The 23,775-nt window shown below is 34.0% G+C and overlaps 1 protein-coding gene and 2 long non-coding RNA genes across 6 annotated transcripts in view; 1 reads left to right on the forward strand and 2 right to left on the reverse strand.

Annotated features, from left to right (window-relative positions):
• Window positions 1–23,775, reverse strand: part of LOC138188763 (transcription activator GAGA) — a 72,736-nt gene that overhangs the window by 37,841 nt on the left and 11,120 nt on the right. The gene's annotated exons all lie outside the window — the stretch shown is intronic.
• On the reverse strand, window positions 6,063–7,500 carry LOC138188641 (uncharacterized). Its single transcript, XR_011175593.1, has 2 exons — window positions 7,201–7,500; window positions 6,063–7,065 (listed from the first exon to the last, which is right to left on the reverse strand). It is a non-coding gene; the product is annotated as an uncharacterized LOC138188641 (long non-coding RNA).
• LOC138188640 (uncharacterized) lies at window positions 7,505–9,180 on the forward strand. The gene is made up of 2 exons (XR_011175592.1): window positions 7,505–8,007; window positions 8,101–9,180. It is a non-coding gene; the product is annotated as an uncharacterized LOC138188640 (long non-coding RNA).

Below are 23,775 nucleotides of genomic sequence, written 5' to 3' on the forward strand. Positions count from 1 at the left end.
ATGAACACCTTTCTATTTAATTGCATTATTTGTATTACTACTATTAATATTTATATTGTTTCTTGAAATATATAAAACAAAGATGTACTTGCTAAAATGAACACCTTTCTATTTAATTTCATTACTTTTATTTTCATTATTATAATCCATGTTCTTTCTTGAAATATATAAAACAAAGATGTACTTGCTAAGATGGACACCTTTCTATTTAATTGCATTATTTGTATTGCTACTATTAATATTTATATTCTTTCTTGAAATATATGAAACAAAGATGTACTTGCTAAAATGAACACCTTTCTATTTAATTTCATTATACGTACTGTTATTATTAGTTTACATATCCTGTTTTGAAATACACAGAACATAAGATGAACATCTTCCCATCTAATTTTATTATTTGTATTACTATTATTAACATGTACGTCCCTTTTTCAGATACCTAGAACAAAGATGAACTTCTTCTTGGACATGAGGGAATTAACTGCACTATCATCTAAAAATTCCTTTATCCGAACATCTTTCTTTATTCCCCCAATTAGTTCAGATAACTGAGGTTCTACTGTGCCTATATTTACAAAGCTATCTCACCCAAGCACTTTGATTCCTTCATTCTCTTTGTCCCATTCATACTGACTCCGACCTACTCCAAGACTAATTGCCCTTTTATTATACCTTTGCCTGTTTGCTCAAAACTCTCCTTGATCTACTTTTTACTAGCCTATCTTTTTATTGCTCTTTCTCCTGCAGCCTCTCCAGCCATTCTACAATCCTCCTATCCCATCTTTCGCTTACTACGTCTTCCAGCCTGACACCTCTTTCGCTTTCGCTGCAGTCCTTTGTCACGTGCTCTGAACTCCATCCAACGAATCGAGTTAGCAGAGGTAAACAAACTCACGTGATTGGAACAAAAGCGTATTCGCAAGCTTCAGAGATACCGTGTCGTAAACCCGAAAGGTGGAAACTGGGCCCAAAGGTACATTTCCACGCGACAGTTCAATGTGACAGTACGTTTGCACATGGTACAAAGTCACGAAGCTCCTCTCTAGGAGGCAGACAGGCAACAGCACAATGTACTGTTCTAACTTTTAGCCTCGTGACTCCAAAGTCACGACTTAGAGTCACATGTAGATACGACCTAAATTTGATGATGTGACTTTCACACTCATGATACTAAATGATACGACCTTTGTTGTGAATATTAGACTCTTTTTGTCATGACGTTGAGCTTGCTTCGTCTTACGCTGTCACAACAGCAACTATCGTGACTTTTACTGTCACATGGAGATCTGTGTCAACAATAACTCGTGTAAATCGGCTCCTCAGCTCAACTGCTGATCTCCTGCTTGCCTGACCACGTGCTTGGTAGGCGAATGTTTCGTTTCCCTCTACCGACTGCAGTCGTTGAGAGTACAACGCAACCACCAACCAATCTATCCACGCACAGATCACACCTTCTTCCTTCCTCCTATCCTCAGTATCTATTTTCCCAATTTTTCCAAAATTCTACACTCTGCTTGTTCTGTTAACTCTCAGCCTCCTCTTTCTTTTCTTAGATAACCTGGCAGCCTCATCGTTCGGACATATTTGTACCTATCATTTGTTACTAAAGAAACGTAAAACAGTCATACTAACTAAATAAATAATAAAAGAGTCATAATATTGTTTTTTTTTAACAAACGCGTAGCTGTTGCACTTGCACTTCGTGCCAACGTTTCCTGGACATCGCAGTCTGCTTCTTCAGCGCAGACCTGAAACTGAGGGTCCCTGGCCCCGTTGTTCCATTTTTACCGAGCGATGTTCCGGTTGGCTGGTCGAACTGATCAATCAACTCGCGAGTTCTAACTGTCACAAAATCTAACCGGAAGCCGTTCAATTCGATCAGCCAATCGAATTGCAAGACCCGTAAAACGCACTTGCAAATCGTACGGATGTGACACTCGTGGACCAAAATCATCTGACGATCACACGAGAGTTTGAAATCTGAAAATGTTGAACACGTTTCTACGTGTTTTCGTTTTCGTACTTTCGACAGCATTCTGTACGATAAACAGATTCTATGCGAATGTTTGGCGAGCTCGCTCTCGTACAACAAACTGTGCGGTTCTCAGCTATTTCAATGTCTCAGCGCAGCTCCTTTCGCTTGCACTTTTTAAGCTTCTGTTAAGACCAATTAACGCGAAATAATAAACAGATATAATAGAAATTGCCATTGTACCAGTCTGTGTAACTCGTCCGCCAAGATATTTCTCCAGATTCTCAGATTTGAAATGACAAACTGGCTGCAAATACATTTAAAACAAAAAAGAGGGGAGAACTGTTTAATTGGAGAAAGGGGTGACATTCAGAAGACCAATCAGAAGGAGGTTCTTCTTCTATCTTAATTAAAGAGCGACGAGAAGAAGAGAAAGAGAAAGTTGGGGAAGAACGTTTGCCTGTAATTATCGTTCGAAAAGTACGCTTCGCTTGTAACAGCAAACCCTGTGATGTTTCGTGTTCAATCGGCTAATCGATTGTAGAAAATTACAGGTTTCTCGATAAAACACGTATGTCCATTTCCAACGATATCTCACGTCTACAACTTCCGAAAGATATTTATTAAATAAAGCTGATAGAAATTCGTTTGTTTCTAACAAGTGTTCGTCTCGTGTTTAAATAATCTTCGCTGAAGGAGATCTTCATGGTGAACATTTTACGCTGCGGAACTTAAAATTAAAATAAAATCGAAACGGAACGATATGTTTGCAAAATCGTAAACACGCAAAGTTTGTCGATTTTACTAAAATTTCATGGTTAATCGACAGTGGGAAATCTTTTCACGACAACGCATCGATGTTGTTGTAGGTCGATCAAAATAATGTTGACATTTTTATATGATAATTAAGAGGTAATAAAAATTAGATTAAATTATTAAAATAAAATTTTGAAGGCGATTTACAAGTAACGAGGTGAGTTAGTATTTACAGTGACATAATTCGATCAATATTTCGTGTAATTACACGAAGTGTGGGATGAAATAGTCGAGTAACGTGACTTTGAAGGGACACGTGCTTACAAATATCTGAATAATATTTCGCAAACATTTCGAACAACCTGTTGACTGGAATAGAAATATTCGAAAATTTTGCTAACAAACGGAAAGAAATTTCTAAACCTAAGCTGACGTTTGATAAATATACTTTGCTTGTTTCAAGCATTAAATTGATCGTCACTGTCTGAAAAGAAGCCTTCAAGTAAAGCATTTCTTACTTAACACTTTACTGACCGCTAGCGGTTCAACAGCATACGCACGTCCGACCGACAACTTAGGCGCAGATTCTCCCTGGCGCCGGCTCTGTTTCGGTTTAGACTCTCCAATACCATTCTTTTCGTTCATCGCGAACGGCACGTTTTTCAAATTGGTATAAAACTGTGGGAGCTTACAAAGCAACGCAACTGACGCAACTGAGCAAGGTATTTTAGTACTAAATAACAAATTACTGCTCAAATAATGAAAAAGATTGTCGGCAACAAAAAGCCGATTAATAGGCTATCGGTCGGTAAGCGTCGACGACAAAAAGTCGATTAATAGGCTATCGGTCGGTAAGCGTCGGCGACAAACAACCGATTAATCGGCTATCGGTCGGTAAAGTGTTAATCATTGGCAAGTGTATGCGTGGAAAACATTCAACTGAAAATTAAAACCTCAACTACGAGCCATAACGCGGCTGAAATTTCTAGCCCGATCAATAAATCTGGCTGAATGACTGCGCAGAAATTCGCGTTTTCGCAAGAAGATGCACAAAACTGAAATCAACACGCTTTGCTCGTTGCTCGAGCTTTCGACAAGCTTCTGACCGGTTAAATAATCGAAATGTGAAACGTGAAATAACTATATCGAAGCTGACGTACAAATTTGAATATCTTTATTCATTGATATCTTCGCGCTGACAATTAAAAGGTCGCATACAGTTAACGTGGATCGGAATATCGATACAAACGCACCGGTTCCAAATCATCAGAAATTGTAAACACACTTACGTACTTGCACGTGTATCTGTGTCGATATCCCGAGCCCGGTGATTACCTATATTAAATTACTATCGTTAATTCTTCGAAACCAGCTGTCCATCGTTCAGAGAGCTGTTTCTCTAAGTCTTGTTTTTACGTTTACATTCGAGAAAAGGAGCTTGATCTTGTAAAAGTTTGAAACGAAAGTACTTAAACATCGTTACGTAGACGATTAATCGATAAATTTGCTGACAGATTATTCGTTCTTTTAACTAGTTGTTGGATGATGCTTTATGGATGCAACAAATTTTGTAACACATATTCTTACGCAAAGAAATAAAATATATTTCCTTATAGAAATGATCATAAGAATTTCTTTTTTTCTCGTATTTTTTTGAAGTACCTTCTTACTCGCGTTGAGAATGGATCGATTATGGTAGGTACAATAATTTTTCTGATTTAACCTCATTTTACGTTTTATATCCAGACGCATGTAAAACCATTTTGTCGACACGCAAAATTTCTTCGAAATTGATCGAAATTGTTAAGTGTCTCTGCAGTTGAATCCTCCATGTGATCCATATATTTCGTTCGAAATATATTAATTTGAAATATTGTTTCACATTAACTCTGTTAATAACTCACTAACACTAATTCTTTAAAAATTGTTAAAAAATTGTTTACAAATTGCCACTCTGCAAAGAACGTCGATACAATAAGAAAAAAAAAGAAGAATATGAGGCAAGGTGGGATTGTCGTTTATTTTGCATCGCCATGCTTTCTGAAATGCTGAAAGCAGACAGACTTTTGCACGACACCAATAATTACAGTGAGTTGATGGCGCCCCCATGCGTTCACGGACCATTTTTCTGTTTCTAACGATTCTGATCTTATCTTGTACCATCGTTTAAACATCAACAGGTAAGTGACTGTTCTCAATCGAATGTCTGGAATATTATCAAGTGAGCAATTGCTTAAGCTATTTAAGCTATGAACGTTGTTCGTAAGCGAATTAAGACATTGAGATAGTTTTTTACATAAAATTTCTGTACTTCTGCAATTGTAATATACGTACAAAAGAAAGACAGAGCGACAAAGTGGAAACAATTGTACAAAAGAAATAGCTGCTATGGTAAAGCAGCTGCAGCCTTTGATGTTCTCAAAACCACATTGCACAAAGACCTGGGTCTATCAACATAGAAGTATTAGTATTTCATTTAAAAGAAATGGAGAGCCTATTATTTAGTCTAACAACAATGAACACACCCAAATATTAGGTTGTTCCAAAAGCTTCTTTCGTTTAATAAGGAAATATTAGATGCACACCATTCTTTGTTTTATATTATTTTATTGAATTATACGTAATTTGTTCTATTGGAACAAAATAATTCAATAAAAGAATATTATAAAACGAAAAATGTTGCACATTTATTTCCTTGGAGAAAGAAGGAAACCTTTGGAACAACAGGTACGTCTCACCCTGTCTCTTACAAGACACTGTCACTGTCTTTAAAATTATTTTTTCTTTTTTTTTTTTTTTGCACTTTCTGTGTCAAGTTTCGAAAGTTTATTTCATGATATTTCCATAAACAGATATTGATAGTATGTGTATATTTTTTACAGACCAATTAATAAGATCTTTTAATTATTTTAAATATTACTTTAATTAACGATTAATAAGATCAAAATATCAAGAAATAAATTTTGAGGCAATTGTTTCTTAGCGTTCCCGTGTCTCCCCAATTCTCCGTTTTGCGTAATTGTGCAGGACACAATTGGAAACACAAGAATAGAATTATGCGACGATAGCAATGAAAATACATGAGGGAACATTCTATTACAAAAGCTAGATTTGTCCATGGAGGATTGAACAGTATTCTTAAATGATATCGATCTTGATTAAAGTGCCAAAAAAAAAACTTTTGGCTATATTGCTCCTTAAACGTGATTTTCATTTCATGAAATATGACTTGAAACGTTTTCCTAACATTTCGAATGTGTAGCGTTGTGAGATTTGAAATGCACACGGCAAATTAGGAAAATATTGATCGTGTAAGAAAGAATCATCCAACAAATATTCACATATTTTATTAGAAAAAACGACTTACGGAGTAATTATTGGTAGATTAGTGATATAATCAATCGTTAACTAAAAATATCTACACTCGTCTGGCTTTCAGAAATAAATGTAAGCATATAAAAATCGTCGTAAAGTCGAATTAAAAAAAAATACGGTCGTTTACGTTCGCGATTGTCAACTTAAAGAATAAGATCGAAGAATTAAATAAGATAGGAACTCAAAATAACACAGAAACATTTGAGTGTTTCGTTAGAGCGCGTTTAACAGAATTTTATACAGAAAATTCGCGGACATGTGAAAATTGTTCCGAATAAACGACGTTCGATCGGACAAACCATTTAATCAAACACTTTATTAAGTATCGCGGTAATCATTTTTCTCGGTTAATCAATTAACCAAAGAAACGATCAATTAGTTAGCTAAGCGATTTCATGGAGAATCGAGAAAGGAACTTTGTCGATCGATTTTTTAAACAATTTGCAGTTAAATTCGTTTAAACTTAATTCACATCCGTTACCTTCAACAATAAATAATTAATTCGTATACAAAGAAGGATTGACGTTTAATACGTTTCCATTTCTATTCTGACAAACTCATAGAAGCTTAATTATTTATTGTTTACAATTATGTGGAATACAAAACGTTTTACTCATCGACACTTCGCAGTTTCGAACATAATGTTTTCTATAAATTACGTTCGCAAAATAACGTAGAAAAATACACGCAGCTTCTGCGTCTCGCAGCGATAAACAAAACGTTACATCGAACTGCAAAAGATCCATACAGTTGTTGCTCTCTGTTCTTATCTCGTAGTTCAATCTGTACAGATAATTGCTCGTCTTAATTCTTCAATTATTCAGCAATTACTTAGTAAAATATTGTACGACACATTCTTCGAATATCCACCTTTCTGTTACGATCGAAACAAATCGTACAGATTCAGAGTGTTTGTGCTACAAGTAAATGGGCAATGATCAACTCTCAAAGAGACAACACTAGAAATGCAATGAAAAATGCACTTATTAGTATTTTAATAAGCTAATACTTATCTCCTATTTATCACGTATCCGTTTACGAAGTTAGACAGAAAGTAATAAAATAATACTACAATGAGAGCTACAATGTCATACTTTAAAATAAATTACAAAGTTTCAAGCAAATTAACTGATTTAGGACATCCACAACGGTTTTCTGAATTCATCGTAGTTGATCTCCTAGAATTATCGATGATTTTATATACTGTTTACGTTTCGTTCACTGGATATTCTGAAACCTAGTATTTCAGGTTATGTGCACATTCTTTATGGACCAATCGGTGCCTCTGACCGGCCAATGAGAACCGTCTTCTGGTCATCCGGTCCCGATTGGACCAATGAGAACGGGCTTCCAATGATTGGCTAATCAGAGATACCGCTTTCATCATAGCAAGTATAAAACATAACCTAAAGCAGTGAGTTTCAGGATAAGCCTAGAGAAGTTCTTAAATGTCGGCTCACAAAGTAATATACAGTGTAAGTCAGTTGACATGACAGTGAGTCGTGAGTCATGAGTCATGTGACAATTACGACAAAGGTTGTAGTAGACCAAAGGATACAGTACATAAAAATAAGAAGAAATTTCGAATTGCAGCTTAATTTGCAACGCTAGGCATTGCTTAGATCGACAATTTCCTGGTGAATGGTCGTGCTGGTCTTATTTCCAGACCAGCTCGCTTTCCGGACCTGAATCCATTCGATTATTAGTTCTAAGACGTTAAAAATCTTTTGTTCATAAAACTTCAATCGACAGTGCTGAAATTCTTCGTCAGCGTGACGACCAAAGTTGCCGACAAATGCGCGTAAACAGTTGGGACAATTTCGACGATATATGACGCGATGCATTCATGCTTCTATGTGAGCTGTATCTCTGATCACTTAAAGCAATTGGTCTGAACATAGGTAAGCGACCATTACAATATAAAAGAAGCTGTCACTCGAAAACGAGGTCATATCAGGTATATACGTTCACGCGGACTTTTCTTCTTATTTTAGTGTACTGAAGCAGTCGCTGCTGCACTAACGCACCCTGTGAACAGCTACATACATATGTATGTGGCCAACGTTCTCAGTGTGCCTAGCAATGTGATCTCCTTTGATCTTACAAAGTCTACCGGCGCTCGCTGTATAACATATAACTTGCTGCATATGTAACATAATTGTATAACGTGTTACACAGAAGTGTTGTGTAACGCGTCTTTTTTTAACGCGTTATACAACTTTGCTGTACAAAGATCCAATAGCACGCAAGCATGAGCTGATTCTCTATGAAAAAGTAAGAAGAAAACGTGGATAAAAATACATAGAACGGTAGCTAAAGCGGAATATCCTTAATAGGAAGGAAAAGGAGGCAGCCAATTGCAAGTGGAAAATGCAGAAAAGGAAGGAAATCGTTTGGAAGAGGAAAAAGGAAAAGGTGTTTTACGTAATTTAAAAATAGCCGCTTTAAAACACTCATTAAAAGATTGCTAGTAGAAACTACTGTTACTCCAAAACAAAATCATATTGAGCATATTTTTAAATAAACTTTCCTTCTTATTTTAGCGTGCTAAATCAGCTTCTGCCGCGCTTCACACATGTTCTGATTCATCCTGCGTAACACGATTGATAAGCAACTACGATGAATTCAAAGCAAACCACACGTTTAGATAAAAAATTATTCGTTTACAAGCACATACATGTTTCTTTTTTGAAATTAAAATTAACGGTACATACAAGGAATAGTTGATTTCGGCAGATACACCGCAATTATCTGTCTAGACAGACTCCTAAGTACAAAATTGTATTTTCATTTGTCATTCACATTAGTATAGCGAAGAAAGGAAAGGAATCGATTATTCAGTCGTTCATGTGAATAGTTATGAATCATTCTTATTTTTATATACCTACGCTATGTCACTCGGGACAGTTTATAATAATAGATTCTAATAAATAAATTTCCTTAGATTAAAGCGTGAAAAATTTCTACATCAGAAGCGAGAAAATCCGAAGAAAATCCACTCGGAGTGTATTTCCTCTATGTACATGCAATGTTTTGTTCTGAATGAGAAAATACATAAAAAATTTCAATTCCAATTCCTTCATTTCTCTTCACTTCATATTGTTCACTCCTTGTAGAAATTTTAGAAATAACCTCAATACAAATACGAGCGCGTAATTTACGGAATTCTTTAATTTCTTTAATTATTCGAACGAATTCGTTTCATAGATTTCTTGCAAAAAAAAAAGGTGAATTTCACATTTTTGAAAATATTTCTATCTGGAATGTCACATTGCCGTTAAAATGATTTTTGTACCCGATAATTTCCCATTTGAATGTCCACAGAAATTGAACGTGATAATTCCCGTGTTTATTGAACAAGACTTTTCCTTTATTTTCGTTTTGCAAAAAATCTATAAACCTGTTTATTATTCGTGTTTCTCGTAAAAATTCTACAATCTAATTTTTATGACTTTTCGGTAAAAACTTTTGCATCTAATGTTTGCAATTTTTTGCAAAAATCTGGGATTACAATATTTGCAACGACTCCTGCAAAATTGTCAAAGGCTTAAAATTTAATATTCAGCGTTCCCCTCTGAATACGTAGTTGCAAAAAAATTGCAATTCTAACTTTCTTCAGTTTCTTTGCGAATGTTCTAAAATCTAAATGTTCTTAATCTTCCTGCAAGACACTTCTCCCTAGTTCTCCCGCTAAAGTCATACATTTTTGCAGAAACCTGACAAACATTTGAACATAGTAGTCTTCATTAATTTCTTTATTATTAAGAATAAAGAATATTATTAATAGTAATAATAGTATCATTAATTTCTTTATCAGTAGCATCCTCTATTTTCGGGAGAAACATACTTCTTCCTTTTTCAAAAATTCCCTAAACTATCAAAAATTCCAATTTTTCCCTCGCTTCTCGTTATATTCGTCGCGTGACTTTAGTAAAAAATTAGTAGCCCCAATTGCTTCTCCTTTCGATACTCAAAAATCTCCACATACCATGTGCTCGAATGTTTTTGCAAAAAGAACTCTGAACAATAATCTCTGTTTATTGCAAAAATGTTCTGCTTCAATGTTTACATTAAAAATCGCTAAAAAAGTTGCGAGGAGATTTAATGTTTTGCAAAGAAGCGCAACAATGTACACTTTCTGCAAAAGCAATTTCCGATAATATTTGTCAGAATGTTTCTCGTGAAAATGTCTGCAATTAGGATTTTTCGCTTTCACACGAAACTTGTCGCACTTTTTGTTGAAAGAAAGTGAAAAGGATTTCACCCAAGTAGATTTGCAAAAAACGTTGCATTATGTGATTTGTATTACTTTGGATTCTCGTTCGGCGACTTAATTTTCACTGAAATTAGCAACCGGGCTCTTATCCAACGCAGAAAGCAATAATATACAGCTCGGCTATTAGCCAGGTAATTTTTACTTTACTTTTAGATAAATATCAATAGATAGGTATCTTATTTAATAGTGCTTTATCTCATATTAAAATGGTTCATATCAACTTGATTTTTTTTTTCTTTTTAGAAGTTATATTCAAATGAAATATATATTTGAATAAACGAAAACCATAGCAAGACTGATAATTCAATAGAAATATTTACACGTCTAATTTAAAGCTAATTATGATATTCCTTCAAATCGTACTAAACTATAAGTACGATTTACGATGATAAAGAATGAAATTAGAAATTTCATTAAGATGAAAATATTTCAGTAGATTGTATTTGTAATTGAAATCCATTGTATAATCAAGAAAGAGAGAGAAAGAGAGAGAGAAAGAGTGTGAGAGAGAGAGAGGGAGGGAGGGAGGGAGATGTTTCCCATAATTGAAAGACCTGAATTTTAAATTAAAACTCGAAATGTAATTACACATCTTTGACGAAAAGAAATTTCGCAAAATTACTCCATTAGAATTTATTGGGTTTTTACCCATTCCACATAATTAATAACTAAAGTGAATCATTAACAAATGACCAGAAATATAAATCGTGATTTAAATTACAAATTCTCTGGATTAATTTAATTGAAGATTCTTTTCACAGAAAGTAACCTATTTTTCAATAGTAGCAATTAATAATAGTCATTTTCAATGCTCTATGTTCGTATTCTGTCTCTCATTAGGAAATCGCGAACCTAATCGGCAAATGCAATCTATATTTTCGTAATTCGATCATTTATCATCCTAACTTCGCTAAATATAAAAACTAATTGGAACGAGAGGAGTAATTAAGACTAAGAAAAGAAAAAGAAAAAAAAGAAAGAAGAAATCACATTTCCAATCGAACGTTTAACAAACACAGGACTCACGTACACGTTTTCGTACACGTTTAATTAAAAGTAGCTCTAAAAATCACATTATCGATAATTTCACGTAAAAATTAAAGAAAAAAAAAACACATAATTATAGAAAATTGCACGAAAGTTGCATATATCCCTATGCTTTCACTTTAATACTGATGCACTAACTACACTTACGCTCGAAAGATTGCACTATCGACTACCTCACCTTTACAGTTATAAAAATCACTATTAAAAAATATAGTGAAATACTGGTCGTTTGAGTACGCTATCGAGTAGAAAATTCCTTACGTTAGATACAAGAGTGATAGACGTACATATTTTAAAGAAGAAGAAGAAGAAGAAGAAGAAGAGATAGGAAAGAACGAAGAGATATAAGATTAATTTTTAATACGTAATATTCGTAATTAGTAAGTTGTACGGTCGCAATTTCAGTGAACTATACTTCTCTTACCTACGAAATTCTTCATACAATAATTCTCATTCTCGTATTGCAAAATTTATCTGTTCGTTTAGTATATCACCTAGTTTCACCTTAAGTTTCTTTTTCCCCTTGGTTCTACACTTTGTGTCAAAAAAAGAAAATAATAATAAACGTGCGTTATACATTCAACGAATCTACCATAAGCCTGCTGCCTTTTTACAATAAGCTTGGCTATTTGGTCTTTCAAATTTTCCAAATTTTCCGGCAAACCATCAGCATTTGCATCGATCAACTAACCAATCCGAGAGCTCATCAGACTGTTCTCGAAATTGCCAGGTAAAACTATCCAAAAACGCTATGTACAAATTTGTATTCTCAACCCTTTGCACTCCTGTGTCGAGTGTGACTCGACATCAGTTTTTATCTCAGGAGCTCCGTTGTCGAATGTCAGTCGACACTCTTTCAGCGGCATCTTTTTTTTATGAAGCGTGCAAAAGAAAAGGAGGATTACATCCTGGAGATTGTTTCAAGATATATCATACACTTAAATACCAGTTTTATTCACATTATTGTTGTATTTTCTAATTTTTAAGTGAATTTCTTTCTTCCTTTATTTATTTAAATTGTCTTAGTTTTTAGTTAAAATAAATTTCAAATAAAACACTTAAAAGCTGCTGCTAACGAAATTGAAATGAAATTCTGAGTGCAAAGGGTTAAAGAGCAAGCACACTCGACTACCGTCGTTTAATCAGTTGCTTCTTATCGAACACACGGTAGAACCTGCAGCACCCTACCATCCATGCAAATATTTTTATCCAAATGCAAAAATTATGCAAATATCCGTCCAATAATTTACCTACTACGTGTTCAGTAACCAACGAACATCGTTAGTCTAATTTGTCGAATGTTCACCTACAAACATATCATAAAGACTCGAGGATGATATAAATGAAAAAAGAAAAAAAATCAAAAGTAACTCGAATGCTCTACTTTCAAAAGTATTGTTCCATGAATTTATATATATATAAGTATACAGGAAAGTGATATGGAATTGTAGACAGGATGTATAATAGCGAAGGACAGAAGTATTGTTCATGGAACAATACTTTTGATAGTAGAGTATACTGGAATAATACATGGAACAATACTTTTGATAGTAGAGTATACTGGAACAATACATGGAACAATACTTTTGTAAGTATATATATAAGTATACAGGAAAGTGATATGAAATTGTAGACAGGATGTATAATAGTGAGGGTCAGAAGTATTGTCCATGGAACAATACTTTTGAAAGTAGAGTATACTGGAACAATATATGGAACAATACTTTTGAAAGTATATATATAAGTATACAGGAAAGTGATATGAAATTGTAGGCAGGATGTATAATAGTGAAGGATAGAACTATTGTTCATGGAACAATACTTTTGAAAGTAGAATATACTGGAACAATACATGGAACAATACTTTTGAAAATATATATATATAAGTATACAGGAAAGTGATATGAAATTGTAGACAGGATGTATAATAGTGAGGGTCAGAAGTATTGTTCATAGAACGATACTTTTGATAGTAGAGTATACTGGAACAATACATGGAACAATACTGTTGTAAGTATATATATAAGTATACAGGAAAGTGATATGAAATTGTAGACAGGATGTATAATAGTGAGGGTCAGAAGTATTGTTCATGGAACAATACTTTTGAAAGTAGAGTATACTGGAACAATATATGGAACAATACTTTTGAAAGTATATATATAAGTATATAGGAAAGTGATATGAAATTGTAGGCAGGATGTATAATAGTGAAGGATAGAACTATTGTTCATGGAACAATACTTTTGAAAGTAGAATATACTGGAACAATACATGGAACAATACTTTTAAAAATATATATATAAGTATACAGGAAAGTGATATAAAATTGTTATATATATATTATATATTATATATTATATATATATGAAATATGAAATTGTTATATATATATTATAGTATATATATAATTTATAATATATATTATATATGTAATATATAATAATATATATATATATATATAACAATTTCATATCACTTTCCTGTATATATATAATGTGTTTAAATAATAAAATAAATAATAACAAAAAATGAATATCTTGTGTGTGGTAAGCAAATTAGTCAGAGGGAAAACGCATTGCACTGAGCGTTTAAGGAGAAAGAAAAGCTGCTGAGAGAAGTCGGAAAAGGTGTGGAAATGTTGCAAAAATCACGAACGTTTACAACGTTAAGAGATATACAATTAATATAATATAAATTGATTGTAATATAATTGATATAATGAAAAGCAAAAACGTGCGTGTTCTGAGAAGTAGAAAAACTTCGATGGACTTGAAAAATAAATATCTATGCTCTGTTGTATAGTAATACTAATAAATCAGCAACAAGACGCTAATATGTAGCGTATGAAGATGTTTTGGAGTTTGGATAAATCATATCATCAACGTTTCAAATCCTCGTGTTGAGAAAAGGAAGATTACAGTGAAACTGACGACGACAAAAGCCTTCTTATTTGGAAACGTTTTTGACATTAGAGAAAGATATCTTAATTAGATGATTTGAGACATAAACAGAATAGAATTGGACGATATAACGCGTCTAAAGACAACATTTTTCCTGATAGAATTCATCGTTTGCTTGATTGATCGCCACAGAAGGCAACGACAAATGCTTCAATGATTTCAATTGAAAAATAATCGAACAATTAGCGGTATCATTTTTTAAGTAGAATTTTTTGAATTTCATCGAGAAGATTGGATTACTCATTCGTGTGATAATATAATATTTGATGTTATCAAAACTCTCTCCGCTAATTCGAGTACTACAGGTTCCACTGTATTTCATTCGATGCAAATTTAACTTTCGCCAGCTGCCTTTTTACATTAAGCTTCGCTGCTCGCAGTATTTCAAGAGAAGCTTTCAAATTTTCCAGCAAGTCATCGACGCGTTTACATTGACCAACCTGCCAAAATGAGCTGATCAGAATTTTGCAAAATTATCGAAATATCATAAGGTTAAAGAGAAATTGTAATTCTTAAAAAGAGAGCAGTTTTAACTTGCCTTATTTAATTAGTTTCTCTGTTATCGTATACTTTAGTTTGAGCGTAGAGTTCAGTTTCAAGCGCTTGACGCTTCAGCAAGCAGCTTAACTCGACAAGCAACGTAACTTCCTTTTTTGACACGTCAGAAAAATTTTGTCGAACCTCGTAAATTCTTCGTAAAACTTCAATTTGACTAGATTTTATCCTTATGAATAATTAAACAAGCTAACTACCATCCTTTTCCAAATAGAAAAACTATATAGCGTTCCGAACGAGAAACCAATTTCCTTCCTCTTTTCGTTAACCCTAAGACCTAACACTATGATTAATTACTAGCTGTCGAGTACACGAATCGCTGTAATTTACAATATGTACAACAACTAAGCGAATGCACTTTCCTTCGAAAACAAAAGGAGTCAGATAGGACAAGAACGAAGAGAAACTTAAAAGTTGAATGGGAAAAACTCGTCCCAATGCATCCTGCGAACATTTCGAATGATCGTTAATAACGTTCGGAATAAATAACGGGGAAAATAAATAATAAGCGAAACGAATCGATATTAATGAAAAAACGGGAATGTTAACATCCGTAGCTACTCGTCGAATCTCTGACTATACTCTTTTGTTTCTTCGACTGATAAAAGGAAATCTAGTTGAATCGAAAATTAGAAAGTTCGCGGCTTTCGAATAGAAACCTGCATAGTAAAATTTCGTGAAATGATTGCAACCTTAAACCTATCTGGATCAGGACAATTTCATTAGTTTGCTCTAAGTTATTACCTCGCCGGTAATAGAAAATTTGCCCAACTTTCTAAATCCCAGATTCCTTGACCCTTTCAAGTTTCAAAAATATTTCTAATTTCTAGCCCGACGTTTCCTCATCTTTTTCTTTTTCCGTTCTTTTCTTTTCTTTTTCTTTTTTTTTCTTTTTCTTTTTCCACTTCGGATTTGTCATGTTCGCTCCTCGAACTCGAACAAGCATCTCAACTTTCCAATTTTCAAATCGCCCACCGATCAAATAAACCGTTTGAAAAAGAAACACGGGGAATGAATGGTGCGAAAAGGTGCTTTCTCCAGACTTAGACGTTTCCCAGATAACGAATTTTCCTGTAATTTCTTCGGTTTTGCCATTAATTTTTTTTCGTAGTAATTTGTTGATTATTCGGCGGTTTTTTTTGTTTCTCTTACTCTTTGTTTGGGAAAAATGGAAAAACTGCATTGTCTATTGGAATGTCTCAATTAATCAATTAATCAATCAATCAACTAATCGGCTGATCGTTAATATCACTTTTAATGCCCAGCGAAAGATTGCGAGTTAGAAAAATGACTTCCCTGTAATTGTCTGCTTCGTTTCGTTTCCTTTTTTGTCTCAAATCATCGATTCTCAGTTTCTTTGCTTTACTCGTTCTATGTATTCTATCTCTGTGGCTCGCTGTTTCATTCTGCCTATGTGCTGTATGTGTGTGTATGATATATGTATATGAACATGAATCTCGGTCTAGGGAGCCAATCGATCGATTATTCTGTAAACAAATAATCAAATTGCTACCACAACTGATTCTCTGTCGTGAAACAAAGACCGTGTAATATTTCTGCAATGGAAATATTATCGATCTTTTCGAACTAATATTTTCATTAAAATCTATCATATCGAATCGTATAATGTGATATTTCAATTTAGAAGAACACAAGAAACTGATAATGTAAGAAAAATATTTACAGTTTACACTTTCAACGAATCATCGTATTATACGTTGCAACAAAGTGAATCGAAAGGTATCGAATCGTACGATGTAATATTTCAATTAAAAAAAAAAGAAAAGTATGTCCGAATAAAGAAGAACACAAGAAACTGATAATGTAGGAAAAATATTTACAATTTACGCTTTCAACGAATCAACGTATTATACGTTGCAACAAAGTGAATCGAAAGGTATCGAATCGTAAGATATAATATTTCAATTAAAAAAAGAAAAATATATCCGAATAAAAAAAAACACAAGAAACTGATAATGTAGGAAAAATATTTACAATTTACACTTTCAACGAATCAACGTATTATACGTTGCAACAAAGTGAATCGAAAGGTATCGAATCGTACGATATAATATTTCAATTAAAAAAAAGAAAAGTATATCCGAATAAAAAAAAACACAAGAAACTGATAATGTAGGAAAAATATTTACAATTTACACTTTCAACGAATCAACGTATTATACGTTGCAACAAAGTGAATCGAAAGGTATCGAATCGTACGATGTAATATTTCAATTTAAAAAAAAGAAAAGTATATCCGAATAAAGAAGAACGCAAGAAACTGATAATGTAGAAAAATATTTACAGTTTACGCTTTCAACGAATCATCGTATTATACGTTGCAACAAAGTGAATCGAAAGTTTCTGGCAGATGTGTTTTAGATCGAAAAACTCAAGACAGGCGTCACTCGATGTTATTAACAAACGATGTAAAAATATCAATTAATTGAATTGGACTAACAGTAAAGACTCCATAATTGCTCGCAAGTAGCTGCCGCTTAATTGCTACTTGCTTATCCCCACCAATAGCGGGATTCCCCTTTGAAACATCGACGCGAGTAACGTGACGCGTCAACTTCTCTTCGACGCTAATTTCACGGAACGTGCGTCCTTTTGACGCATTTCGAATTTCACGAGGAAAATTACACAAACCGTGTACGTTCTTCTTATACGGTTTCTATCGACTTCTATCCATTCAACGAGACGAATATACATGGAAATTCATTTTCCTCGAAGCTTCTCTACCTGGTGTACCTATCTCTACGGATACGCGTCGATTTGACATAATCGTAAAGTTCGTAAATTGGCTTAGAAAAATAATAATATAATTGAATAATATTAATAATAGTTTAACAATATAATATAATAATATAATTAGAAATATGAACGCGATAAACGAGCCAGCTGTTGACGAAAGTGAACGCCGGAAGTGAATATGAAGAATACAGCGACCATACTTGCAACAAAATTTCTCAAATTTCTCAAAAAAAAAAAAATTTCTCAAATCTCGAGTGGATGAAATGCTGTTTCACCTTGTGTATTCACCTTGGAAAACCTTAGGCAGAACAGAGCAATAAGCTCAGAAGAAAAGAAACTCGGTATATGAGTCGCGTAATTGCAAAAATCGCGCAACCAATTGCAGTTGCAGTGTGAATTTATTATTGCGAAATTCAACTTGTCGCTTCAAATTTTCACAAACTGCCCTTCTCTATGCGTCCGAATAAGTCTATTGGCTTGACAACTAATTAATTGCGGATTTTGTCATTAAGTGGTGACAAAATCCGCAATCACTTAGTTGCCAACGCAATAGAAGAGGAGACAACATCTCGCAAAAGATGGTCAGTGTACACGAGCACTGCTCTGACACACCAGCTGTGAAGAGCATGAAGACGAAGTATCTCGAAACGAGGCTGAATTTCAGATTTTCGAATCAGACGAAAGCGACAAAAACAGAGGAATCTTCATATAAAAGCGAAGAAGAAGATTCCCGGGATTTTCGCCATAGCAGAAAAAGGACGCGTCTCCAGGTCCGAGAATCACGCGAACATTCCGAGATCCTGCGAAATTTGAACGTGATTCGTGATACTGAAACTGCGGTCGATGGAACAACTTGGAAGAAATTGGAAACAGGTGGATCTAGTGGTAGACGACTTATCAAAATATTCAAGGACATCGCTGGTTCTACCAGATACGCAACAAGGAATGTGGCGACAAATAGCGTCAGCAGTTCCACTTGATAATCCACAGAAACATGTTGCAACATAGAAAATGTTGCACCGAAGCAGAGACACGTGGTGTCTTAAAAAATGATTGGACAATTTCAACGGCTAAGTTAGTTGCTTTTATTGCGATTTTGTAAGCTCAGGAAGCATACGAAGCAAAGTCACTGAAAGGTCTTTATTTATGGCGCGGAAAATGGCCAGTCGCTTTCTTCTCGACCACAATGCCAAGAGATGAATTGATGCAAATTCTTCGATTTGATAAAAGTTTGATAAAAGAAGAGAACGATTGGAAGGTTTACGTACAGACAAAATTCAGCACACGTGTAAAAGATGCGCGGAATAAATATGATGATATATAATGTTGAACATTATAAATTCTATGCAAATGTATATCCCATCGTTTCATTTATAAATTAACAACGTATAATTATATTGTTTTCTTTTTTTAAAGAAAACTTATGATTTTGTTCATACGTGAAATCGACGCGTAGAGATAGGAATATATAGGAAATGTGAGTAAACCTAGCGTTGAAGATCTGTTTCGTCTTCGTTTCAGCGAGACGACACTAGCGCTAAGACGAAGCTTCTTCGTTTTAAATTTCTCGCCAATCGCATTGTGTTGCGTTGGAATTTCTCTTTTACGTGAAAAGGCCAATTACCGACTTCCATCTCGAGAGGTTCTGTCTCGAGATGAAGAAAATTACTTTTCTATTATAACGGCTTCTTTTATACTTGAAAAGGCAATCATTGACTATCTCAAAATGAAAAAAAGATGAAAAAGAGATAACTGACTGTCTCAAAATATAAAACAACAATTTTCTCGAGTCCTATCCGACCAATCAGGTACCAGGGTACTCGCAATCAGAAAAATACCTGATGCAACCTGCTTGAACACTCTACTCGTGTCACTCTATATTTACAATATTTCGAAGAATTTATATTTCTGAGTCAATCGAATATCTAAATTAAATATCTTCATTTTTGTACCGAAATACCAACAAGTTAACGTTCTCAGCAGGTAGACTGGCTGGCTTCAACATTTCCACATATTTCCAGCTGTTGAAAACACATTAGCAAAAGTTGCGAAGATGTACTCGTGTATACAACTTGCAAGCTCTCAACGTGTAGTTCCAACAGTTGACAATATCGTCAACGTATAGCCTAACAGCATACTACTCGAGAATGTTGATTCGTTGGCATTTCCGTACAGAACTAAAACTGTCTACTTTAAAATGATCGTTTCATTGTCTACCAAAAACACATAGATAGAAACATTGTGAATGCCTGTGACACGAGCAGGGTACTCGAGTGAAACATAGCAAGCATCCGAGTAGCGATAGCTCTACTCTCAGCTAGCTCAACTCTGTGGACAAGAACAGTGATAAAGTACGTGGCTAAATTTGAATCGTTGCAATCAACCGCGCTGAGAACAGCTGAGAATGCAGCGCGGTGTATCAGCAGCGAAAGTCTAAGGAAACAGCCAATTAGGCTATCAACGATCCGAGAAGAAATTAAGAGAAATGGAAGAGGAATGGAAGCGTGAGAAAAGAGTCGCACAGCGTCCTAATCAAGTAGCCCTGCAGGCCTACAAAGCCAAGATTAAACGAAGATGAAAAAACAAGCATCCTACTGACCTGCTAATCTCATGAGATGATACAAGATGACATGTTCTTTTTCCTACTGGGAATAGTCATCCAGGTGATAATTTATGAAGAATATGGAAGAATTTACCGAATGTCCAATAGGACAAACTGTAGAGAGAAATAACTAAGTTTAGAAAGAGAACCATGTCATGTACCTGGTGGTGATGTTTCTCACCCAGGCATCTCATAAGTAGACTGCTGGTTCTTACGCAATTACAGTTCAATTGGAAAGCGTATGATATGGAAAAATGTGCGAGATACCCAAAGTATAGTGTCATAATATTTAGCGATTGAAGTAAGGGTTTCATTAGGTTCCGTTTCTTTAATTGTAGGAACAGAAAAATACGAATTTGCATAAATCCGCTGTCTGCTCACAAGTAACAACTCTATTTGAAAGTTATTGAAATTCTACACATTTTTCTGCTTGGCATTCGCTGAAATGAACACCATACAGCTACGAATAAGTCGAGTTGCTCTTTCCTTCTTTTCTTTTCTTTTTGCCAATTCTCAGCTTTTATGGAGACTTTACTGTATCACCTAATCGACGAGTGCTCGTGGAAAACATTGTAAGTGGCAAGCAACAGATACTCGGGAGGAGAAGAGAACTTATAGTATTAATATAGCGCAAATTCATAAAGAAGAGAAGTGTATCTTCTAGAAAACTCAATGTTCCATTCAATTGAATGAAGACAGATGGCATAACAAAAGCTAGGAAACAATTATCTGCTGTTTATTAGCATTCATATGTTTTTGTATAGAGATGAGGTTGTCACGTCACCTTTGAGCATTATTAATAACAATTTAGAAAAACATTGCACTTGAATTCTACGCTACAGCATTCTCATTAGAATGATTTTTCAGTAAAAAAATTCCAAGTGTTTTCCATTCTGACACTCACAGTGTTTTCTACAAACGATATTCAATTAATGGAATGTATCTAAAATTCATATCTGAGCGATATTTAGCCATTTAGTTATTTTCTGGAAATTGAAACTGAAACAGTTTCTCCTTTGAAGCTATAAGAAAGAATTGCCATAAGAAAATAAATGAGAATTCTGTTGATTAAATGTCTATAGCGAGCTATGATCTAACAGAAAAAATAAGCGAGATTAGATCGTATGACGATCAAAAGATATATAATCGTTAAGAAGATGTAAGAAACGAATGAATAAAATATTGAAGAAGAATCGAAGTAGTATAGTGTTAGTGGAGGAACCGTAGACCGAGGCTTGCAACAGGCTGTCTGTACAACAATCTTAATAACATGATATGCAACATTTATATTCTAATCTTAGAGTCAGTAAAAACTATGCGCTGGGCACGAAGCTCTCTGTTCCACGCGTTAAAAAACGAATAGAAAAACCTTCGGAAAAAGTGCGTAACAATAAGGAAATGAAAACCGTCCACGTGCGAGACGAAAATATCGGAATTAGTTTGTTTTCCTATCTCTTTCGTGGTTAATGAGTCTGGCGTTTTTAAAAAATTTGATTCGTCGCAGTCGTTGCGACCCCGGCACTATTGTAAAACGGTATGTAAATATACTTATTATAATAATATATAGCTGCATCTGTGATTTGATTGTAAATCGTGAGGTAAGGAGCCTGTGTGAATGGCGCGATCAACTCGAGAAACGTTTCCACTTTCCTCGAACTCGGAGTCTACCGTAAAACTTCCAACAATCTTATAATTACACACGCAACATGTAAGAAGTTAAGAAGATTTAAAAAAAAAAAGAAAAAAAAATCGATATTTGAAATTTCGATATTTATGTTCAATAATTAAATATTTCGATGTTTAAATCAATGAAATAAGAAATAAAAGGAAAGAATAAAATTGAAACGATGATCTGGTTAGTAGAAAAGAAAGATGATCGAGAATTTTGAAAATTACTACTTAGGTAATAATAATTTGAATAACTATGAAATTGATGGAAATTTTAGACTCTAACGTAAAGTATATAGTGAAACATTTGTCGAGAACATCGCGCTCACGGAACTATTGTCATCTGTAAAATATAATATAAAAGATCCTGAGTTGTACTGTGTGGTACTATGGCTATGGAGTTCGGCGGTGACCGAGATGGCTTTATCTTTCCTCTTTTCTCTTGAAATAATACATACAGAATATTGTACAAGTTCTAGAAAAACTAAATATCCTGCAATGCTGAAATAAAATATAAAATACTTCACCTTCTATGTATCATAATGTCTACATACTTTATGATACTGACAAACAAATTTAACACATGTATAAAAATTAGTGTCACTTAATAAAGTAGGTAGGCTAATTAATTATACATGTCACTTATGTTAAGCAGTAACTTAACGTGTTAATAATCAGTTTGCATAGAAGTATTGTCAAAAATCACCTACTAGATATCTACTAAACGCATTTACTAAGATAATAAAATATTTATAAATTGTTATCACTATAAAGTTTTATCATATAATAAAGCATTAATAAAAAAGAAAGAAATTCAACTTGGTCTAAAATGATTGATTAAAAATTGTAAAATATATGATTAACGTTATTAAATAATAAATTGCTGGTCGATAAAGCAATACATTTTATAAAATAATACTCTATAAATCACTTGGGACAAACTATTCTGTTATTTCTAAATTAGTAATATATGTTTTCTAAGGATATAGTTAATTTGTAATATCAATACGTTAAAGTTTCAAATATATCATTGTTTAACAGAGACAAAATGAGAATAATAAAAATAATAATACTGTTTACGAGAAATTCACTTAATGGAGAAACCAATATTTCAAAAATCAATACCATTAAAAATAATTGATTAATGTAGTAAACGACTGCAGTGAAAGTAAAATACAGAAATGCAATGTTTTATGGTGATGTTAAAAAGTAATTTCGAAGAATTAAAAGAAATTCCAAAGAAGTTGGATTGTACGTAATTTGCTAAAACTATGGAGAAAAGTGATAAATTCAGCTCTGTAATATCACATTAGAGCGTATAAAAAAATTCGCAAGAAAAGCCATCTCGGGCACAGGCCTCTTATAATATATTAAATTCAATCTGCTGCATCACGGTGGTTTCCCATCGATAACTGTCAATAATAAATCCTCTGTAAATCTGCTTGAGCTGTAAAATCGGTTGGCTGTCTATTGCACCGTTAAACTGCTATGCGGTGAAAAATATATTATAATATGTTCGTACGTCATCCTGGGAGTTTCTGTGCGTGTCACCCAGTCGTGTGACGCAATCGATAAAGTAAATATAATCCTCTGTAAGAATATAATATCGTTGTAAATATCTGTAGTCTGTATAACACTGTATAGCATCAAATAAAACAACAAGTTATCCTGGCTCGCGGAATAATCAGTACGAGGTGGGATGGCTGTTCCACTTGCGGCGGTTATTTGTGATTTCTCTCTTGTTTCTTCTTTTGTTTAAGGAATATTCTCGCATTTCCTTACGACGAATAGGCACGGCACC

This window comes from Bombus flavifrons, chromosome 17 (genome assembly GCF_040668555.2).
Source record: "Bombus flavifrons isolate JBK064 chromosome 17, iyBomFlav1_principal, whole genome shotgun sequence".
Lineage (NCBI taxonomy): Eukaryota > Metazoa > Arthropoda > Insecta > Hymenoptera > Apidae > Bombus > Bombus flavifrons.